Source organism: Rutidosis leptorrhynchoides, chromosome 7 (genome assembly GCF_046630445.1).
Source record: "Rutidosis leptorrhynchoides isolate AG116_Rl617_1_P2 chromosome 7, CSIRO_AGI_Rlap_v1, whole genome shotgun sequence".
Taxonomy (NCBI): domain Eukaryota; kingdom Viridiplantae; phylum Streptophyta; class Magnoliopsida; order Asterales; family Asteraceae; genus Rutidosis; species Rutidosis leptorrhynchoides.
The window spans coordinates 105,235,355-105,257,725 of record NC_092339.1 but is presented as its reverse complement, the minus strand read 5'-3'; positions in this window follow the sequence as shown (position 1 = coordinate 105,257,725).

Genomic DNA, 22,371 nt, shown 5'->3' with positions numbered 1-22,371 from the left:
ATACCGCTTATTTTACATAAAGCATGAAATATAGCACACAATAACTTTGATACAAGATAGTTGTGAAGATAATTCTAGCTAGTACACAAGTCGTTCAGTAAAGACAATAAAGACACGTAATTCATACGTCCAGAAACAAGTCATGCATTCTGGTTTTACTAGGATTACTTCCCATCCTTGGTCTTGTGGAACATAACCGTTATGGCCGTTGATAAGACAGCGTGTTGTAACATCGTCAAAAGGACGAGGGTTACGTAATGTCCAACAGTCCCGTAACAATCTAAAAATCTCATTTCTTACCCCAATTACCGACTCCGTCACTTGTGGAAACGTTTTGTTTAATAGTTGTAGCCCGATGTTCTTGTTCTCACTTTGGTGAGAAGCGAACATTACTAATCCGTAAGCATAACATGCTTCTTTATGTTGCATGTTAGCCGCTTTTTCTAAATCACGAAGACCAATATTCGGATATATTGAGTCAAAATAATTTCTTAACCCGTTGCGTAAAATAGCATTTGGGTTCCCCGCAATATATGCGTCAAAGTAAACACATCGTAACTTATGGGTTTCCCAATGTGCTATCCCCCATCTTTCAAACGAAAGTCTCTTATAAACCAAGATATTCTTGGAACGTTCTTCGAATGTCTTACAAACTGATCTCGCCTTAAATAGTTGTGCCGAAGAATTCTGACCGACTTTAGACAAGATTTCATCAATCATGTCTCCGGGTAGGTCTCTTAAAATATTGGGTTGTCTATCCATTTTGTGTTTTTATACTGTAAAATAGACAAGAGTTAGATTCATAAAAAAAATACTTATTAATACAAGCAATTTTTACATATATCATAAAGCATAAGCACACTATATTACATATATTACACCACACGAATACAACTATCTTATTCCGACTCACTTGTTTCGTCTTCTTCGGTTTTGGTTCGTTTTGCCAAGTTTCTAGGGATATATGATGTTCCCCTAATACGAGCCGTCGTTATCCACATTGGTTTAGAAAAACCTGGTGGTTTAGAGGTTCCCGGGTCATTGTTACAACTTAAGGGCTTCGGGGGTTGACGATACATATAAAGTTCATCGGGGTTGGAATTAGATTTCTCTATTTTTATGCCCTTTCCCTTATTATTTTCTTTTGCCTTTTTAAATTCAGTTGGGGTAATTTCTATAACATCATCGGAATTCTCGTCGGAATCCGATTCATCGGAGAATTGGTAATCCTCCCAATATTTTGCTTCCTTGGCGGAAACACCATTGACCATAATTAACCTTGGTCGGTTGGTTGAGGATTTTCTTTTACTTAACTGTTTTATTATTTCCCCCACCGGTTCTATTTCTTCATCCGGTTCCGATTCTTCTTCCGGTTCCGATTCTTCTTCCGGTTCCGACTCTTCTTCCGGTTCCTCTTCGGGAACTTGTGAATCAGTCCACGAATCATTCCAATTTACATTTGACTCTTCATTATTATTAGGTGAGTCAATGGGACTTGTTCTAGAGGTAGACATCTATCACATAATACCAAACGCGTTAAGAGATTAATATATCACATAATATTCACATGTTAAAAATATATAGTTTCCAACAAAATTTGTTAAGCAATCATTTTTCAAGTAAACACGGTCGAAGTCCAGACTCACTAATGCATCCTAACAAACTCGATAAGACACACTAATGCAAAATTCTGGTTCTCTAAGACCAACGCTCGGATACCAACTGAAATGTCCCGTTCTTATTGATTAAAAACGTTCCATATTAATTGATTTCGTTGCGAGGTTTTGACCTCTATATGAGACATTTTTCAAAGACTGCATTCATTTTTAAAACAAACCATAACCTTTATTTCATAGATAAAGGTTTTAAAAAGCTTTACGTAGATTATCAAATAATGATAATCTAAAATATCCTGTTTACACACGACCATTACATAATGGTTTACAATACAAATATGTTACAACAAAATAAGTTTCTTGAATGCAGTTTTTACACAATATCATACAAGCATGGACTCCAAATCTCGTCCTTATTTAAGTATGCGACAGCGGAAGCTCTTAATAATCACCTGAGAATAAACATGCTTAAAACGTCAACAAAAATGTTGGTGAGTTATAGGTTTAACCTATATATATCAAATCATAATAATAGACCACAAGATTTCATATTTCAATACACATCCCATACATAGAGATAAAAATCATTCATATGGTGAACACCTGGTAACCGACATTAACAAGATGCATATATAAGAATATCCCCATCATTCCGGGACACCCTTCGGATATGATATAAATTTCGAAGTACTAAAGCATCCGGTACTTTGGATGGGGCTTGTTGGGCCCGATAGATCTATCTTTAGGATTCGCGTCAATTAGGGTGTCTGTTCCCTAATTCTTAGATTACCAGACTTAATAAAAAGGGGCATATTCGATTTCGATAATTCAACCATAGAATGTAGTTTCACGTACTTGTGTCTATTTTGTAAATCATTTATAAAACCTGCATGTATTCTCATCCCAAAAATATTAGATTTTAAAAGTGGGACTATAACTCACTTTCACAGATTTTTACTTCGTCGGGAAGTAAGACTTGGCCACTGGTTGATTCACGAACCTATAACAATATATACATATATATCAAAGTATGTTCAAAATATATTTACAACACTTTTAATATATTTTGATGTTTTAAGTTTATTAAGTCAGCTGTCCTCGTTAGTAACCTACAACTAGTTGTCCACAGTTAGATGTACAGAAATAAATCGATAAATATTATCTTGAATCAATCCACGACCCAGTGTATACGTATCTCAGTATTGATCACAACTCAAACTATATATATTTTGGAATCAACCTCAACCCTGTATAGCTAACTCCAACATTCACATATAGAGTGTCTATGGTTGTTCCGAAATATATATAGATGTGTCAACATGATAGGTCGAAACATTGTATACGTGTCTATGGTATCTCAAGATTACATAATATACAATACAATTTGATTAAGTTATGGTTGGAATAGATTTGTTACCAATTTTCACGTAGCTAAAATGAGAAAAATTATCCAATCTTGTTTTACCCATAACTTCTTCATTTTAAATCCGTTTTGAGTGAATCAAATTGCTATGGTTTCATATTGAACTATATTTTATGAATCTAAAGAGAAAAAATATAGGTTTATAGCCAGAAAAATAAGTTACAAGTCGTTTTTGTAAAGGTAGTCATTTCAGTCGAAAGAACGACGTCTAGATGACCATTTTAGAAAACATACTTCCACTTTGAGTTTAACCATAATTTTTGGATATAGTTTCATGTTCATAATAAAAATCATTTTCTCAGAATAACAACTTTTAAATCAAAGTTTATCATAGTTTTTAATTAACTAACCCAAAACAGCCCGCGGTGTTACTACGACGGCGTAAATCCGGTTTTACGGTGTTTTTCGTGTTTACAGGTTTTAAATCATTAAGTTAGCATATCATATAGATATAGAACATGTGTTTAATTGATTTTAAAAGTCAAGTTAGAAGGATTAACTTTTGTTTGCGAACAAGTTTAGAATTAACTAAACTATGTTCTAGTGATTACAAGTTTAAACCTTCGAATAAGATAGCTTTATATGTATGAATCGAATGATGTTATGAATATCATTACTACCTTAAGTTCCTTGGATAAACCTACTGGAAAAGAGAAAAAATGGATCTAGCTTCAATGGATCCTTGGATGGCTTGAAGTTCTTGAAGCAGAATCATGACACGAAAACAAGTTCAAGTAAGATCATCACTTGAAATAAGATTGTTATAGTTATAGAAATTGAACCAAAGTTTGAATATGATTATTACCTTGTATTAGAATGATAACCTACTGTAAGAAACAAAGATTTCTTGAGGTTGGATGATCACCTTACAAGATTGGAAGTGAGCTAGCAAACTTGAAAGTATTCTTGATTTTATGAAACTAGAACTTTTGGAATTTATGAAGAACACTTAGAACTTGAAGATAGAACTTGAGAGAGATCAACTAGATGAAGAAAATTGAAGAATGAAAGTGTTTGTAGGTGTTTTTGGTCGTTGGTGTATGGATTAGATATAAAGGATATGTAATTTTGTTTTCATGTAAATAAGTCATGAATGATTACTCATATTTTTGTAATTTTATGAGATATTTCATGCTAGTTGCCAAATGATGGTTCCCACATGTGTTAGGTGACTCACATGGGCTGCTAAGAGCTGATCATTGGAGTGTATATACCAATAGTACATACATCTAAAAGCTGTGTATTGTACGAGTACGAATACGGGTGCATACGAGTAGAATTGTTGATGAAATTGAACGAGAATGTAATTGTAAGCATTTTTGTTAAGTAGAAGTATTTTGATAAGTGTATTTAAGTCTTTCAAAAGTGTATAAATACATATTAAAACACTACATGTATATACATTTTAACTGAGTCGTTAAGTCATCGTTAGTCGTTACATGTAAGTGTTGTTTTGAAACCTTTAGGTTAACGATCTTGTTAAATGTTGTTAACCCAATGTTTATAATATCAAAAGAGATTTTAAATTATTATATTATCATGATATTATGATGTACGAATATCTCTTAATATGATATATATACATTAAATGTCGTTACAACGATAAACGTTACATATATGTCTCGTTTCAAAATCATTAAGTTAGTAGTCTTGTTTTTACATATTTAGTTCATTGTTAATATAATTAATGATATGTTTACTTATCATAATATCATGTTAACTATATATATAACCATATATATGTCATCATATAGTTTTTTTTTTTACAAGTTTTAACGTTCGTGAATCACCGGTCAACTTGGGTAGTCAATTGTCTATATGAAACCTATTTCAATTAATCAAGTCTTAACAAGTTTGATTGCTTAATATGTTGGAAACATTTAATCATGTAAATATCAATCTCAATTAATATATATAAACATGGAAAAGTTCGGGTCACTACAGTTGGTGAACTTATATTTTGTTGATATATTTAGCTTGTTGCTTAGAGATCGTATGGTATGCTTAGTGTAGTTGCCTTATTCATGGATGCTTCGGTATGCGGTATTTGATATTGTGTGGCGTGTCCATATTATACATATATATGTATGTAGTATATTTTCACTCACTAAGCGTTAGCTTACCCTCTCGTTGTTGATATTTTTATAGGTTCGCATGCTTGGCGGCTCGGGTAAGCTTGAGAATTAGAGATCTTGGCTAGGTTGCTTTAGAAGATCTTGCTTTTGGACTTGATTAGGATTTGGGTAGCGTAGTCCCAAATCACCATGCTCGGTTTTGTGTAAACGTAACTAGTCGGGTCATAATGTTTATAACCGGTTTACGATTTAATTAATGAACCATTGTATTAAGGAGTTTAAATTATTAATGTATGTTTTAAGTTCGTTGAACTTACTTTGGTAACAAATGTGTTTTGGAAATTGTGTAATGGGACCTAAAGTATTATTTAACGCGTATTAAAAGGAAAAATTTTTATGGGCTGGTTTTAATACGGGTTGGGATGTTACAAGTGGTATCAGAGCATGGTCTAAGGGATTTAGGTAACTTGAGATAGGTGCCTAGACTTAGACTTTTGTGTGTGCTTAATTTGTTGCGGGACTTGTAGGATTACGGGTCAGAATGGGTTATAGTTAGTGCCTTGTTTGTAGGAGGACTAACGTTTATATTAATATGTGGATATTATTAATATGTGATTGCGTTGTGTTTTGTTTATGTTTGTGTTTGCATATATCATCGAGCGAGGCGGTCGTTATACTAACGAGCCGATACGGCGTGTATGCGTAATAAGGACTTGCAAACCTTATTACGGGTGCAAATCGTGTCTAACAAGTGATGTACGACGAGTGTTGAGCAAGATGGGGCGGTGTTATGCGTGTTGTTTTGTACGTTCGTGGACTAATCGTTTTGCATTCTTTAGAATGACGACGCGAAACGAGATCGAGACGAATGACGAGGAGTTTAACTCTAGAGTTGTGGCCGCCGTTGCGGAGCAAATGAGTGCGTTTCGAGAAGAAATGGATAGGAAGTATTCCGAATTTCGGGGTAGTAATGGAATGGAGCGTTGTCTTAAGATCTTTATGAGGACTAAACCCCCGATGTACGACGGAAAACCGGATCCTTTGATAAGCACAACTTGGATCTCGGATGTCGAAGGGTGTTTTCGTACTATTGAATGCCCTCCTGAGAGGAAGACGAGACTCGCTACTAGTTTGTTGCGGGGTAGGGCAAAGGATTGGTTGGATGGTAAGATTGATCTTGTCGGTGGTGAACCATTTATGGCGTTATCGTGGGAAGGGTTTAAGAAGGAATTCTTCGAGGAATTCCGTACTTCAGCCGATTTGTCGGAAATGCGTAATGAGTTGCGAAATTTGCAACAGGGTTCTATGGATTTGAATACTCTCAAGACGACCTTTATGGCGAAGGCTCGTTTTTGGCCGGAGTATTTGGGGAATGATAATTTGTTGATGCAAGATTTCTATCAAACCTTGAATGATGACTTGAAGAATAAGATTAGCCGGGGTCACGCGAAATCGTTTGCGGAATTATTCGCCGTGGGTAGAGATTTCGAGTCGTATACGCGATCAAAGATTGGTGAACCTTCAAGTGAGAAAAGGGTTGTTTCGTATGGTGCTCCGAGTAAGAGGACTAAGGGTCCGAGTGTGAGCACGGGTGGTACGCGGACGGGTATACCGGATTCTAGTGCATCTAGATGTTACAATTGTGGCATGAGGGGTCACAAGTCTTGGGAATGTTCGGTACCAAAGGGTGATGGTATGGTGTGTTTCAATTGCCAAGAAGAAGGACATCGTAAGTCAGAATGTCCCAAGTTAGCGGGGACGGGTGCGGCAAGGAGACGTTAAGGTACGTTTCGTTTTAATAAAAATGTCCTTTGATTATTTATTAAGTGCCGTTTGTGTTTGAGTTGTAAAATGCCTTGTGTTGTGCATATTGTTGTTATGGGTGACGTTCCTAATGGAAGTACCCTATGGTGACGTTTGATTAACGGGCGAAGGGTGTAAGACTTGGTGCAACCAAGCATTCCTTAGTATTTGGGAAATGTTTCTACCAAGCCATGGAAATGGGTTTTGGTGTTTGATTGTTAAGCGCGTGTTCGCTTGTATGTTGGATTTGATGAACCATGAGGTTCGACGGGTGGGATGAAACCCTTGAAATCGAGTGTTTTGGATCTCGATGTACGTTGGTAAAGGAGTCTACGTGACGCGACATTAGGTGCCTCTTTTATACCTACTAGCGTAGTGTTCGACTCCGATTGTGTTGTGGTTACATTGTACTTAGGGTACCGGAGTGAAACCCTTAGGTACATGAGTGACTAGGTGGAAATTGACAAACTAGAGCAATTGGATGATTGCGAGGGTGTGGTTTGTGTAATCGTGGTACACTTTTTGTTTGAAGTGTTTAAGGATTGATTGAAATCCTTCGTGTGCTCAAGGCTGGAGCAAGATATGGTGATGGGTCGTGTGAGCCCAATTGTTTATAAAGTCTACCTTTGGTAGCATTGTACGGTTGTACGAGTTGTGGAGATGGAACGTAGTTCCAAGTGGGGGAGTTACACTCCCGCACAAGGAGGCCTTAGGGTGAGATTTCGGATGACGTTTTAGTAAGTCCGAAAATTGTGTTGGGACCTAGTTTTGGTCGGTTTGTGGTAGAGTACAATTTCGGTTAAATTATACTTATGATTTTGGATTTGAATTATCACCGATGTGGTAATGTGGTAAATCTCGTTGAGAGATAATGGACGTTTTTGGTGAGCAAGGTGAAATCCTTCGGTTAAGGGAGGTGTGTGTCGGATTCTCTTCTAGAGAATTATTGCTTTGTGCCTATGTTTGATATAGGTGGTTCTTGCTCGAGTGTGTGAATGGTTAGTGGTATCCGTTAGGATTCACTATGGCGTAGCAGAGCGCGATGTTACGCTACTCGTCGTTCGAGGCCAAAAGGGCGTTGATTGATGAAGCATGACTTTCGGAGTCCGCTGACTTCATCATGGTATTGGTGATTGATGAAGCATGACCTTTAGGGTCCGTTGACTTCATCATGGGAGTATGTGATTGATGAAGCATGACCTTTAGGGTCCGCTGACTTCATCATGGGAGTATGCGATTGGTGGATCATGACCTTCGGGGTCCGCTGACTTCATCATGAGCGAGGTGTTATATCGGTGAAGCATGACTTTCGGGGTCCGCTGACTTCATCCGGTGTTGAGATTGGTGGAGCATGACCTTCGGGGTCCGCTGACTTCATCAATGGAGTAGTGTTACATCGTCATGGCATAACATTATCGGGAAATGCGAGTACCGGTGGGAAATGAGAGTACCTTTCATGAGTTGTGTTGTGGGACGTGAATATCGGGTTGTTCGTATTCACAATATTTCGGGTTGTTTCGGCCATGTTGTGTTGTGATCTATCGGTTGTTTTATACGCTGATGGTGGGTTCGTGAGGACCATGTTGTATGATTAGTGATGCGATAGCCGCGCTTCGCTCACGTGTTGTTACGGGTGTGACAATAGTCGATTTTGTACACCTTGGGATTAACGTTACCATAGTCGTTTTGGGCGTTATCGGTCTTAACCGTTTATTATGATGTTACGGTAGTTGCGTATTGGTCGTATTGCGCACTACAAGGGATGTATAGTGATTGGTGTTATCCGTCAGGATTCGTTTGGTTCGGTCTTCATCGTCTCAGATTGTTGACCTTAGGTTGAGACTTGGTTGCTTTTAGCGTTGTACTCGGTAAGGGTACGCTAAGGGGTTGATATCTCGGTACGAGATTGGTTGAGTTTTCCCGATGTTAGGGAATGAGCATGGTTTTAGTGCTCGGATTGTGGATTTGATAAATCGCGGGTGACGATTTAGTTGTTAAAGGCATTTCAGTGGGAAGAATTGCTTAGGAAAGTCGGTTGGGACTTATGTTTGAGGACCGTGAAGTGTGGTCCGTTTGGTTAAGTGACGAGGATCACGAGGACGTGATCGAATTTAAGTGGGGGAGAGTTGTAACACCCTGTTTTTCTCCGTACATGATATATAGGTGTATTGTGTGGGTACGACTAGAGTTTGAAGGATTTGAGACGTGTTCGGGTGTTAAAGTCTTGTACGCGGGAGAAGGGCTCAGGTCGAGCTTTGGGTCGTGGCGCGACAAACGAGGCCGCGGCGCGGCATTCTACTGAAACAAAGATCAGAAGTTAGGTTTAAAATGATCCCAGACTTAGTCAAATGTCGCGGCGCGACATTTAAGGCCGCGGCGCGGCAAACTGCACGAACTGGCACCAGATTCTTGTAATATTAAACGAAGTTCAAGGGCAATTTGGTCATTTTGCGTTTGAGCCAGATTTGAGGCTTTAACCTCATCCATTCATTTCATTTCTTATTTTCTTTTCCTTTTTCTTTCATTTTCTCCCAAGAAACTCAAACACCCATTTGTTTTCAAAGGGATTTTTGGAAAGGAAGAAGCGGGATTTGATCTTTGGCATAGTTGACTAGGTTATTCTCCTCGTTCTTAGCTACACGGTGATACTAGTGGTAAGCTCTAACTCCGAATTTCATTTTCGTGTTCATCATTCAAATTTGGGGCTTTTGATTGTAAGATTCATAGGTGAAACCTATTTAGTTGCTAATTGGAGATTAACACCAAGATTCGGGTTTATAAGTATTAAAGGCGGATTTTGGGTTGGTTAATGATTTAACCATGTTTAAAACTTGTAAATGGTGAGATTTTGACCTTATGGGTCAAAATTAGGGTTTATGGGCGATTTTGAGAACGATAAGTGTTTAACACTTGTGTTCGGGTTTAATTGGCATATTAGGACCATTATCATTTGTGTTAGTGATTATTGGTTAGTTTGGGCGCGGTTTATTCTTAGAAGTGCATTTGGGTTGAATTTGCACTAAGTGTCAAATTGGGTTGGTTTGTAGATCCAATCTAAGTGTGTTGTTGAATTTGTGATAATGGATTAGGTACTTTCCTTTGACGAGTTGCGGATTACTTGAAAGCATTTCTTCAAGGCGATAAGGTGAGTGTTAATATCCTATATGCATAGGTATGTGTAGGATGGGTACGAGTCGGGTGAAGTGATTCTCTGCTATAGAGCTCACTTCACATGTAGGTGGATTTGATGGACTTGTGTATGGGTCCAATTGGCACGGTTGTGCATTTTGGTTGACCACCTTTGGCGAAGTACACACTTTGGGTGTACGTTATCACACGTGGTTGTGAGTGGAATAAGTATACATGTATGTATATAATGAATTTATTTGTAGGAACGGATATGTGTTGTCCAAGTTAGTGATATATGTCGTTGTACACTGACGGCCTTTATGAATGGATATGTGTTGTCCGAGTTAGTGATATATGCGTTGTACACTAACGGTTTTACGAATGGATATATGTTGTCCAATTTAGTGTTATATGTGTTGTACACTAATGATTTATGAATGGATATGTGTTGTCCAATTTAGTGTTATATGTGTTGTACACTAATGATTTTATAAACGGATATGTGTTGTCCAAGGGTTAGTGATATATGTGTTGTACACTAACGGTTGTTATGAACACCGATGGGAAATTCGAGTACCATTCCTTTTTACAATTGGTTAACCGTGGGCGTTTATATATTGTTGTATATATATATATATATATATACATATATATATATATATATATATATATATATATATATATATATATATATATATATATATATATATATATATATATATATATATATATATATATATATATATATATTGATGTATTGTTGTGATGTAGCTAACTCTCCGGGTGTAGCTTATTTGGCGTTGTTCACATCGTCGTTGGTGAACTTATATTTTGTTGATATATTTAGCTTGTTGCTTAGAGATCGTATGGTATGCTTAGTGTAGTTGCCTTATTCATGGATGATTCGGTATGCGGTATTTGATATTGTGTGGCGTGTCCATATTATACATATATATGTATGTAGTAAATTTACACTCACTAAGCGTTAGCTTACCCTCTCGTTGTTGATATTTTTATAGGTTCGCATGCTTGGCGGCTCGGGTAAGCTTGGGAATTAGAGATCTTGGCTAGGTTGCTTTAGAAGATCTTGCTTTTGGACTTGATTAGGATTTGGGTAGTGTAGTCCCAAATCACCATGCTCGGTTTTGTGTAAACGTAACTAGTCGGGTCATAATGTTTATAACCGGTTTACGATTTAATTAATGAACCATTGTATTAAGGAGTTTAAATTATTAATGTATGTTTTAAGTTCGTTGAACTTACTTTGGTAACAAATGTGTTTTGGAAATTGTGTAATGGGACCTAAAGTATTATTTAACACGTATTAAAAGGAAAAAAATTTATGAGTCGGTTTTAATACGGGTTGGGATGTTACACTCACCCCCATTATCGGATCTTAACATTTGTATGTTTTTATTAAATTGGGTTTGTACCATTTTATAAAAGTGACAAAATTTCTCAAAAACTTCGGATTTGTGGGTTAGAAAATAAATCCAAGACATTCGGGTATGATCGTCAATAAATAAGACAAAATATTTAAAAAAATTTCCTCCAATGACCGGTGCAGGACCCCAAACATCCTAATGGATTAAAGCAAAATGTCATAACCCGTTCTTAACCATAAGAACGTGTTAGATAACGTATGATTTCATTGCGAGGTATTGACCTCTATATGCGACATTTTTAAAAGAACAACTGCATATATTTTACATTACAAACCATAATTCTTATTTTGATACAAGCTTTAGACAAAATAAAGATGATTATCGTTTAGCGATAATCTTAGACTTACAAACTTTACATGTGATGATAACAATACGATTTCTAGCATATTTTACATTACAAATCCTCCGATATGCAGTTTTATTTTTGACACAAATATGCATACTCAAGATCTTGTTTAAATTCAACATGTTGCAGCGGAAGCTTCTAATTATCACCTGAGAATAGACATGTTTAAAAAGTCAACATAAAGTTGGTGAGATATAGGTTTAATGCCGGCAGCGATATAAATATAGACCACAAGATTTCATATATAAACATTTTAATAAAAATATTCTAAGTGGTTGAGCACTTGGTAACCATACTTAACATTTAATCACGTCGCATATTCCCTTTATTATGAAATCTTACTACACCGTACCAAGTGTAGTCACAAAACGAAGTACTGTGCAACCGTTGAATACTGGTCGTCCAGTCCGGTTGGGGTTGTCAGGCCCTATAGATCTATCAACAGGATTCGTGTTTACAATACCGCTGTAAATAACAGTTACCAAGCTACAGGGAAGTATGCCAGTGGTACAACTCAACGTAGAACATATTTTTCAGTTACTTGTGTCCATAACGTAAAACATAAAATACATGTATTCTCATCCCGAAATACTTAGAGTTTAAAAGTGGGACTATATACTCACTTTTGTCTTGAAGATATGTAATTTCAACTTGGTCTCCGATTGATATCACGAACCTATCCATATATAGTTTATCAATATATTTCTATTTTAAACAATCGTCACATATATATACTTTTTATACTTTTAATAGTTTTAATAATTTCTTAGTCCGTAGTTAGCAGTCCGATGTTAGTAATTCAATTTTAATGGTTCATTTTTAGGTGTTTAATAAACCCCCAATGAAATAAATAAAAACCCCCATCGTATATGTATTGGTCGAGATTAATCTTGACCCACGGTACCGGTGTTGTCAAATGACGTGTTGCGTACATAAAGTACCGGTGTTGTCAAATGACGTGTTGCGTACAAACATGGGATCTTATGATTAATCTTCTCGTATTGTTTACGGGTGATCCTGAACCATATAAAATTAAATTATGAGTACATATATATAAAATATCATGTTATTTTAAAAAGATGTGATTTATTTAATTTTCTCCAATTATTTTCGTAGCTAAACTAGTCTTAGATATCCGATCTCGTTTTGGTCATAGTTTCTTCGTTACAACTCCGTTTTCGTTGATTCAACTTGCCACTTCCTTGGATCGAGTCCCTCTTTAAGACTATGAACTGTAAATACCTTAGTTTTTATTCAAAATCACAGGTCATAGGTCAAACTTTAGTGAAACTTATGGAGTTGATCATTTTCCATCATGTAAACAACCTTAAATGATTATTTTTCTAAAAATACTTATACTTTGAGTTAAATCATGAAATTTTTATGTGTTAACATATTCATAGTAAATATCAATTTTCCAGAAAATAAGCCTCCAATTCAAAGTTCAAAATAGTTTTTAATTATCCAACCCAAAACAGCCCCCGGTTACACTCCGACACCGTAGATTCAGTTTTAAGGTGTTCTTTGAAAAACCAAGTTATACCTTGTTAAATTAGCATATATTTAAGTTATATTACAGGTATTGAAGTATTTTAAAAGTTAAGTTAGAAGGATCTATTTAGTTTGCAAACAAGTTTGAAAACATTCAAACTATGTTCTTGTTGTTAAAATTTTATACCATAAAATAAGATAGCTATATATATATGAATCGAATAAGGTTATGAACAAAGTTACTACCTCAAGTTACTTGGACAAGATTACTGTAAAAGAGGAGTAAGAACCTAGAACCAAAAGAGTGATGGAATTGGATGAAAGATTGGAAGTAAACTTGTGTTCTTGAAAGGATTCTTGAAGTGTTCTTGTATGGTTTTTCTTATGATGATTAAGGGTTGTTTTTGAAGCTAAATGATGGGGAAAATGCTTGGAGATGATCAAGTATGAAGTTAAGAGTATTTTGAGAGAGAAATGGGAGTGTAAGTATGAGAAAATGGGGTGAAGAAATGGTGTGCATGCATAAAAACGTTTTTAGGTTATAAAGGAAAAAAAAGATACCTAACTTTGTTTTCTTGCTAAATAATTCATGCTACTTGACAAATGGTTGGTTCCACATGTTTCTTAATCATTTAAGGCTGCTAAGGAGCAGATTTTTATTGGTATATACCAATAGTAAATACATCTAGAAGCTGCGTATGATACGGGTACATATACCCTAGATATACGTGTAGAAATCTTTGAGAAAACGGAACGAGGATTCAAATATAGCTATCTTTTGTAAATATACTTATATTGTTTTATGTATGTAAGCCCTTTAAAAGTGATAAAATACATATCTATACGATGCATGTATAAGTATTATAGGTTATAAGTATTTATGTCGAAGAACGTTACGTATAGTTATCGTTTTGAAAACTTAAGTTAGTAGTTTCAAAATATACTTATAACTCATTGTTATTAGTACCCAATGAGATGTTAAACATCCTTAGATCATGTTAAATATATATAAATACATATATATACATAAACGTATAATTATCGTATGTTATATAGTTCGTGATATCATCGGTCAAATTGGACGGTCAAACGTTGTGTAAAACTCTTTTCAAAAACATAAATCTCAACAATTTAGATTGCTTATCATGTTGGTAAGGTTTAATTTATGTAAATATTAATCTTATAAGTATAAATTGATCGAAAAAGTCCGGGTCATTACAGTACCTACCCGTTAAATAAATTCCGTCCCGAAATTTTAAAATCGTACCTATTTTGCGTCATCGGGAAACAAATGCGGGTATTTTTGTTTCATTTGATCCTCTCGCTCCCAAGTAAACTCGAGACCTCTTCGTGCATTCCAACGAACTTTAACGATCGGTATGTTGCTCTGCTTGAGCCGTTTAACTTCACGATCCATGATCTCGATTGGTTTTTCTATGAATTGTAGTTTCTCGTCAACTTGAATTTCTTCAAGAGGAATGGTGAGGTCTTCCTTTGCAAGACACTTCTTAAGGTTCGAGACGTGAAATGTATTATGTACTCCGGCGAGTTGTTGCGGTAACTCGAGTCGATAAGCTACCGGTCCAATGCGTTCGATGATCTTGAACGGGCCTACATATCTTGGGTTCAGTTTACCTCTTTTACCGAAACGTATTACACCTTTCCAAGGTGACACCTTTAGCATAACCATGTCACCGATCTGAAACTCTAATGGTTTCCTTCGGACATCGGCGTAGCTCTTTTGGCGACTACGGGCTGTTTTCAATCTCTCCTTGATTTGTACTATCTTTTCAGTAGTTTCATGTATGATCTCGGGACCAGTTAATTGTCGATCTCCTACTTCATTCCAACAGATAGGAGATCTACACTTCCTTCCGTACAATGCTTCGAATGGCGCAGCTTTAATGCTCGCATGATAACTATTATTATACGAGAATTCTGCTAATGGTAAATATTTATCCCATCCGTTTCCAAAATCGATCACACATGCCCTGAGCATGTCTTCAAGAGTCTGAATTGTTCTTTCACTCTGCCCATCGGTTTGCGGATGATATGCGGTGCTCATATCCAAACGAGTTCCTAGGGCCTCCTGTAGTGATTGCCAGAACTTTGATGTAAATCTACTATCACGATCGGATATAATGGAAATAGGTATTCCATGCCTTGAAACAATTTCCTTTATATATAATCGTAATAGTTTCTCCATTCTATCTGTTTCCTTTATAGGCAAGAAATGTGCAGATTTGGTAAGACGATCAACAATTACCCAAGTGGTATCGTATCCCCAGGCAGTCTTTGGTAACTTCGTGATGAAATCCATGGTAATACCATCCCATTTCCATTCTGGGAGTTCTGGTTGTTGAAGTAACCCTGACGGCTTCTGGTGTTCTGCTTTGACTTTGGAACAAGTTAAACACTCCCCAACATATGTTGCAACGTCTGTCTTTAAATTAGGCCACCAATAATGTGTCTTAAGATCTTGGTACATCTTTCCAACTCCAGGATGTATCGAATATCTTGTCTTATGTGCCTCGTTCAATATCAACTTCCTTAATCCACCCAACTTTGGTACCCAAATACGATTTGCAAAATATCGAATTCCATCTTCCCGCATAACGAGTTGCTTCTCATACTTCTTCATTATTTCATTTCCTATATTTTCTTTAGTAAGTGCTTCTCGTTGAACTTCTTTGATTTGTGAGTTGAGATTCATGCGAATTTTTATGTTCATCGCTCGTACTCGAATTGGTTCTCGTACCTTTCTGCTTAGTGCGTCAGCCACCACATTCGCTTTCCCGGGATGATAACGAATTTCACAATCATAGTCGTTTATTAACTCGACCCACCTACGTTGCCTCATGTTCAGCTGTTTCTGATCAAAAATATGTTGAAGGCTTTTATGATCAGTAAACACAGTGCATTTAACTCCATACAAGTAGTGTCTCCACATCTTCAATGCAAACACGACTGCTCCCAATTCTAGATCATGCGTCGTATAATTTCGCTCGTGAATCTTCAATTGTCGGGATGCGTATGCAATAACTTTCTTCCGTTGCATAAGAACGCAACCAAAACCTTGTCGCGAAGCGTCACAATATATTTCAAAATCATCGTTCCCTTCTGGTAACGATAAAATAGGCGCCGTAGTTAACTTCTTCTTCAGTAATTGAAATGCACTCTCCTGCTCAGAGGTCCATTCATATTTCTTCCCTTTTTGCGTTAACGCTGTCAACGGCTTAGCTATTCGGGAAAAATCTTGAATAAACCTTCTATAATAACCGGCTAAACCCAAAAATTGGCGTATCTGCGTTGGTGTCTTAGGAGTCTCCCATTTTTCAATGGCTTCAATTTTTGCTGGATCAACCTGAATTCCTTTGCTACTAACAACGTGGCCAAGAAATTGCACTTCTTTCAACCAGAAAGCACATTTAGAAAATTTAGCATATAGCTGTTCTTTTCTCAACAACTCTAATATCAACCTTAAATGCTGTTCATGCTCTTGCTCACTCTTGGAATAGATAAGAATATCATCAATGAAAACGATAACAAACTTATCTAAATATGGACTACAAACTCGATTCATGAGGTCCATGAATACAGCTGGCGCATTCGTCAATCCAAACGGCATGATCAAAAATTCGTAATGACCATAACGTGTCCGAAAAGCAGTTTTCGGAATGTCCTCTTCTTTGACACGTAATTGATGATAACCCGATCTTAGATCGATTTTCGAATAAACACATGATCCTTGCAGTTGATCAAATAAGTCGTCAATTCTCGGTAGTGGATACCGATTTTTGATAGTTAACTTATTTAATTCACGATAATCTATACACATCCTAAAAGATCCATCTTTCTTTTTAACAAATAGAATCGGAGCTCCCCACGGTGAAGTACTTGGTCGTATGAATCCACGATCCAGTAATTCTTTTAACTGACTCTGAAGTTCTTTTAACTCGGACGGTGCAAGTCTATATGGAGCACGGGCAACTGGTGCAGCTCCTGGTACTAAATCTATTTGAAATTCTACAGATCTAAATGGAGGTAATCCCGGCAACTCTTCCGGAAAAACTTCAGGAAAATCTCTTGCCACAGGCACGTCGTTGATGCACTTCTCTTTTTCTTTCTTTTCGACTTTATTAACATGTGCTAAGATAGCATAGCACCCTTTCTTCAAGCACTTTTGAGCTTTCAAATAACTAATGAGTTTTAGCTTTGAGTTACCCTTCTCTCCATAAATCATCACCGGCATTCTATCCTTACAAGGAATGCGAATTGCCTTCTTGGCACACACAACTTCAGCTCCTACTTTGGACATCCAGTCCATGCCGACTATTACATCAAAACTTCCTAATTCTACGGGTATTAAGTCAATTTTAAATGTTTCTCCGGCTAAATTTATTTTACAATCGCGGCAAATTTTATCGGCTTTAATTAGTTTACCATTAGCTAACTCAATCATGTACTTAGCATCTAAAGGTAATGATGAACAATTCAATTTAGCGTAAAAGCCTCTACTCACGTAACTTCTATCGGCACCAGTATCAAATATAATAGATGCGGATAAGTTATTAATGGTAAACGTACCCGTAACAAGCTCCGGGTCTTCACACGCCTCTCTAGCATTAATAACAAATGCTCTTCCACGTGCAGATCCATTATTCTTCTCTGGATTCGGACACTGGCTCTTATAGTGACCTTGTTTTCCACACCCATAACAAGTAATGGTAGCTAAAGCAGTTCTATTTGCATTGGTGGCAGGAGTCTTGGTACCATTTGTATTTGTAACGAGAGCCCTACAATCTTCAGCAAGATGACCCTTTCGATTACATTTGTTGCATACCACATTACAGTAGCCAGAGTGATATTTGTGGCATCGGTTACATAAAGGATTTTGTCCTTTGTAACTAAAGTTTAAACCACTACCCGCACTTTGCGTGATTTCTTGTTTCTTAAAAGATTGTTGTTGGTTACCTCGATCATAATTTCCATTCCACTTTCTTTTGTTACCTGATACCTTCACATCAGTATTGGATACTTTCTTATCCATGATGACCTGATCCATTAGCTCGTTTGCCATGGTTATAGCTTCATGAATTGTCTTAGGTTTCGATGCTGTAACATTTGCCTTGACCTTTTTGGGCAAACCATCTTTGTACATTTCAATCTTCCGTTCTTCGGTTGGAACCAATTCAGGACATAGCAAAACTAATTCCATGAATCGCTGATTGTAGTTGGTGATTTCAGTACCAACAACCTTCAGGCTTCGTAATTCATCTTCCAACTTCCTAACCTCGTTCCTTGGACAATATTCGTTGATTAACATTGTTTTGAATTCTTCCCATGGAGTATCATAAGCTACATCTCCTCCTACAGCCTTCACATAATTTTTCCACCACGTGAGTGCACTATCTTGTAAAGTGCACGATGCATACTTGGTCATGTCCTTTTCAACACAACCACTGATTTTAAACACAGTCTCTATCTTTTCTATCCACCGGGTTAAACCGATCGGTCCTTCTGTTCCACTGAATGATGAGGGCTTGCAAGCTTGAAAAGTTTTGTAAGTGCACCCCACACGAGGATTTAGGTTAACTGCAGCACCTCTTGCAGCCTCGACCCATAACATTCTGTCGTTCACTCGCTGATTGATGAGTTCCTGGATTTCTTGTTCCGTCATTCGGTTCAATCGCGCCATATTCTTCTATAAGAATGAAAAGAAAATAATTATTCACATGGAATATTATAGATGTAGTGTATATTTACAGTACATTATAGCTTATTAATAATATGAACCAGGTATTATTATAAAAGCCTTTTCTTCTTATTAGCGTTTTATAATTATATCTAGGGTAGTACCTACCCGTTAATGTCCATACTTAATAGCTTAGTACAGAATCAATTACTACCATCTAAATAATACTTAACCATGGAAAATTATTGCATTTCACACTTCACTATTTTACATATGCTTATCTTACATCGAACATTAAGCAAACCACACTAATAATATTATACAAAACATTATATGATCCCATGGTTTAATACGGCAGTGCATCGTTTGGTCTATTTTCTAGGACGTTTAGGTTCAAAGAATCGCTTAACGCTTATCCTGGCTGTCTGCCTATATTTTGGCTGTGGGGCTGAAGAACTGGATGCCGGGATAGAACGAATAGGAATAGCGGGAATAGGGGTGGTAGTGTCTAGTGGAGTTGGTGCCACATCATCCTTATTAAACTCAGGATTTGAATTTTCTAATTCATTAGCCTTTCGTTTCTTTCCTAGTTCGAACTCTTCTTTTGTAATTTCCTGTATTTCTTCCTCGGGTTCACTTTCCTCCTCGGGTTCACTTTCCTCCTCGGGTTCACTTTCCTCCTCGGGTTCACTTTCCGGGTTCTCTATAGTCGGTTCATCCGGAATTTGTGAGTCTTCCCCAAAGATATTATTTTCGTCATCGGATAGGTTAATGACTGGAACACCATCTGAAGATTCTGGTTCGGAGTCGCTGAATGTGATGACAAGTTTTGAGCCCGACATCTATCACACAACAACTAACCCATTAGTACTACATAATATTTACATATAAATTTTAACCAACAATGATAAGCAATGGTTTTTAAATCAGACCCGGTCAAAGTCCAGACTTACTAATGTATCCTAACGACTTATCGGTTAGACACACTAATGCAAACCTGGTTCGCTAAGACCACCGCTCTGATACCACATGTCAAAACCCGTTCTTAACCATAAGAACGTGTTAGATAACGTATGATTTCATTGCGAGGTATTGACCTCTATATGCGACATTTTTAAAAGAACAACTGCATATATTTTACATTACAAACCATAATTCTTATTTTGATACAAGCTTTAGACAAAATAAAGATGATTATCGTTTAGCGATAATCTTAGACTTACAAACTTTACATGTGATGATAACAATACGATTTCTAGCATATTTTACATTACAAATCCTCCGATATGCAGTTTTATTTTTGACACAAATATGCATACTCAAGATCTTGTTTAAATTCAACATGTTGCAGCGGAAGCTTCTAATTATCACCTGAGAATAGACATGTTTAAAACGTCAACATAAAGTTGGTGAGATATAGGTTTAATGCCGGCAGCGATATAAATATAGACCACAAGATTTCATATATAAACATTTTAATAAAAATATTCTAAGTGGTTGAGCACTTGGTAACCATACTTAACATTTAATCACGTCGCATATTCCCTTTATTATGAAATCTTACTACACCGTACCAAGTGTAGTCACAAAACGAAGTACTGTGCAACCGTTGAATACTGGTCGTCCAGTCCGGTTGGGGTTGTCAGGCCCGATAGATCTATCAACAGGATTCGCGTTTACAATACCGCTGTAAATAACAGTTACCAAGCTACAGGGAAGTATGCCAGTGGTACAACTCAACGTAGAATATATTTTTCAGTTACTTGTGTCCATAACGTAAAACATAAAATACATGTATTCTCATCCCGAAATACTTAGAGTTTAAAAGTGGGACTATATACTCACTTTTGTCTTGAAGATATGTAATTTCAACTTGGTCTCCGATTGATATCACGAACCTATCCATATATAGTTTATCAATATATTTCTATTTTAAACAATCGTCACATATATATACTTTTTATACTTTTAATAGTTTTAATAATTTCTTAGTCCGTAGTTAGCAGTCCGATGTTAGTAATTCAATTTTAATGGTTCATTTTTAGGTGTTTAATAAACCCCCAATGAAATAAATAAAAACCCCCATCGTATATGTATTGGTCAAGATTAATCTTGACCCACGGTACCGGTGTTGTCAAATGACGTGTTGCGTACATAAAGTACCGGTGTTGTCAAATGACGTGTTGCGTACAAACATGGGATCTTATGATTAATCTTCTCGTATTGTTTACGGGTGATCCTGAACCATATAAAATTAAATTATGAGTACATATATATAAAATATCATGTTATTTTAAAAAGATGTGATTTATTTAATTTTCTCCAATTATTTTCGTAGCTAAACTAGTCTTAGATATCCGATCTCGTTTTGGTCATAGTTTCTTCGTTACAACTCCGTTTTCGTTGATTCAACTTGCCACTTCCTTGGATCGAGTCCCTCTTTAAGACTATGAACTGTAAATACCTTAGTTTGTATTCAAAATCACAGGTCATAGGTCAAACTTTAGTGAAACTTATGGAGTTGATCATTTTCCATCATGTAAACAACCTTAAATGATTATTTTTCTAAAAATACTTATACTTTGAGTTAAATCATGAAATTTTTATGTGTTAACATATTCATAGTAAATATCAATTTTCCAGAAAATAAGCCTCCAATTCAAAGTTCAAAATAGTTTTTAATTATCCAACCCAAAACAGCCCCCGGTTACACTCCGACACCGTAGATTCAGTTTTAAGGTGTTCTTTGAAAAACCAAGTTATACCTTGTTAAATTAGCATATATTTAAGTTATATTACAGGTCTTGAAGTATTTTAAAAGTTAAGTTAGAAGGATCTATTTAGTTTGCAAACAAGTTTGAAAACATTCAAACTATGTTCTTGTTGTTAAAATTTTATACCATAAAATAAGATAGCTATATATATATGAATCGAATAAGGTTATGAACAAAGTTACTACCTCAAGTTACTTGGACAAGATTGCTGTAAAAGAGGAGTAAGAACCTAGAACCAAAAGAGTGATGGAATTGGATGAAAGATTGGAAGTAAACTTGTGTTCTTGAAAGGATTCTTGAAGTGTTCTTGTATGGTTTTTCTTATGATGATTAAGGGTTGTTTTTGAAGCTAAATGATGGGGAAAATGCTTGGAGATGATCAAGTATGAAGTTAAGAGTATTTTGAGAGAGAAATGGGAGTGTAAGTATGAGAAAATGGGGTGAAGAAATGGTGTGCATGCATAAAAACGTTTTTAGGTTATAAAGGAAAAAAAAGATACCTAACTTTGTTTTCTTGCTAAATAATTCATGCTACTTGACAAATGGTTGGTTACACATGTTTCTTAATCATTTA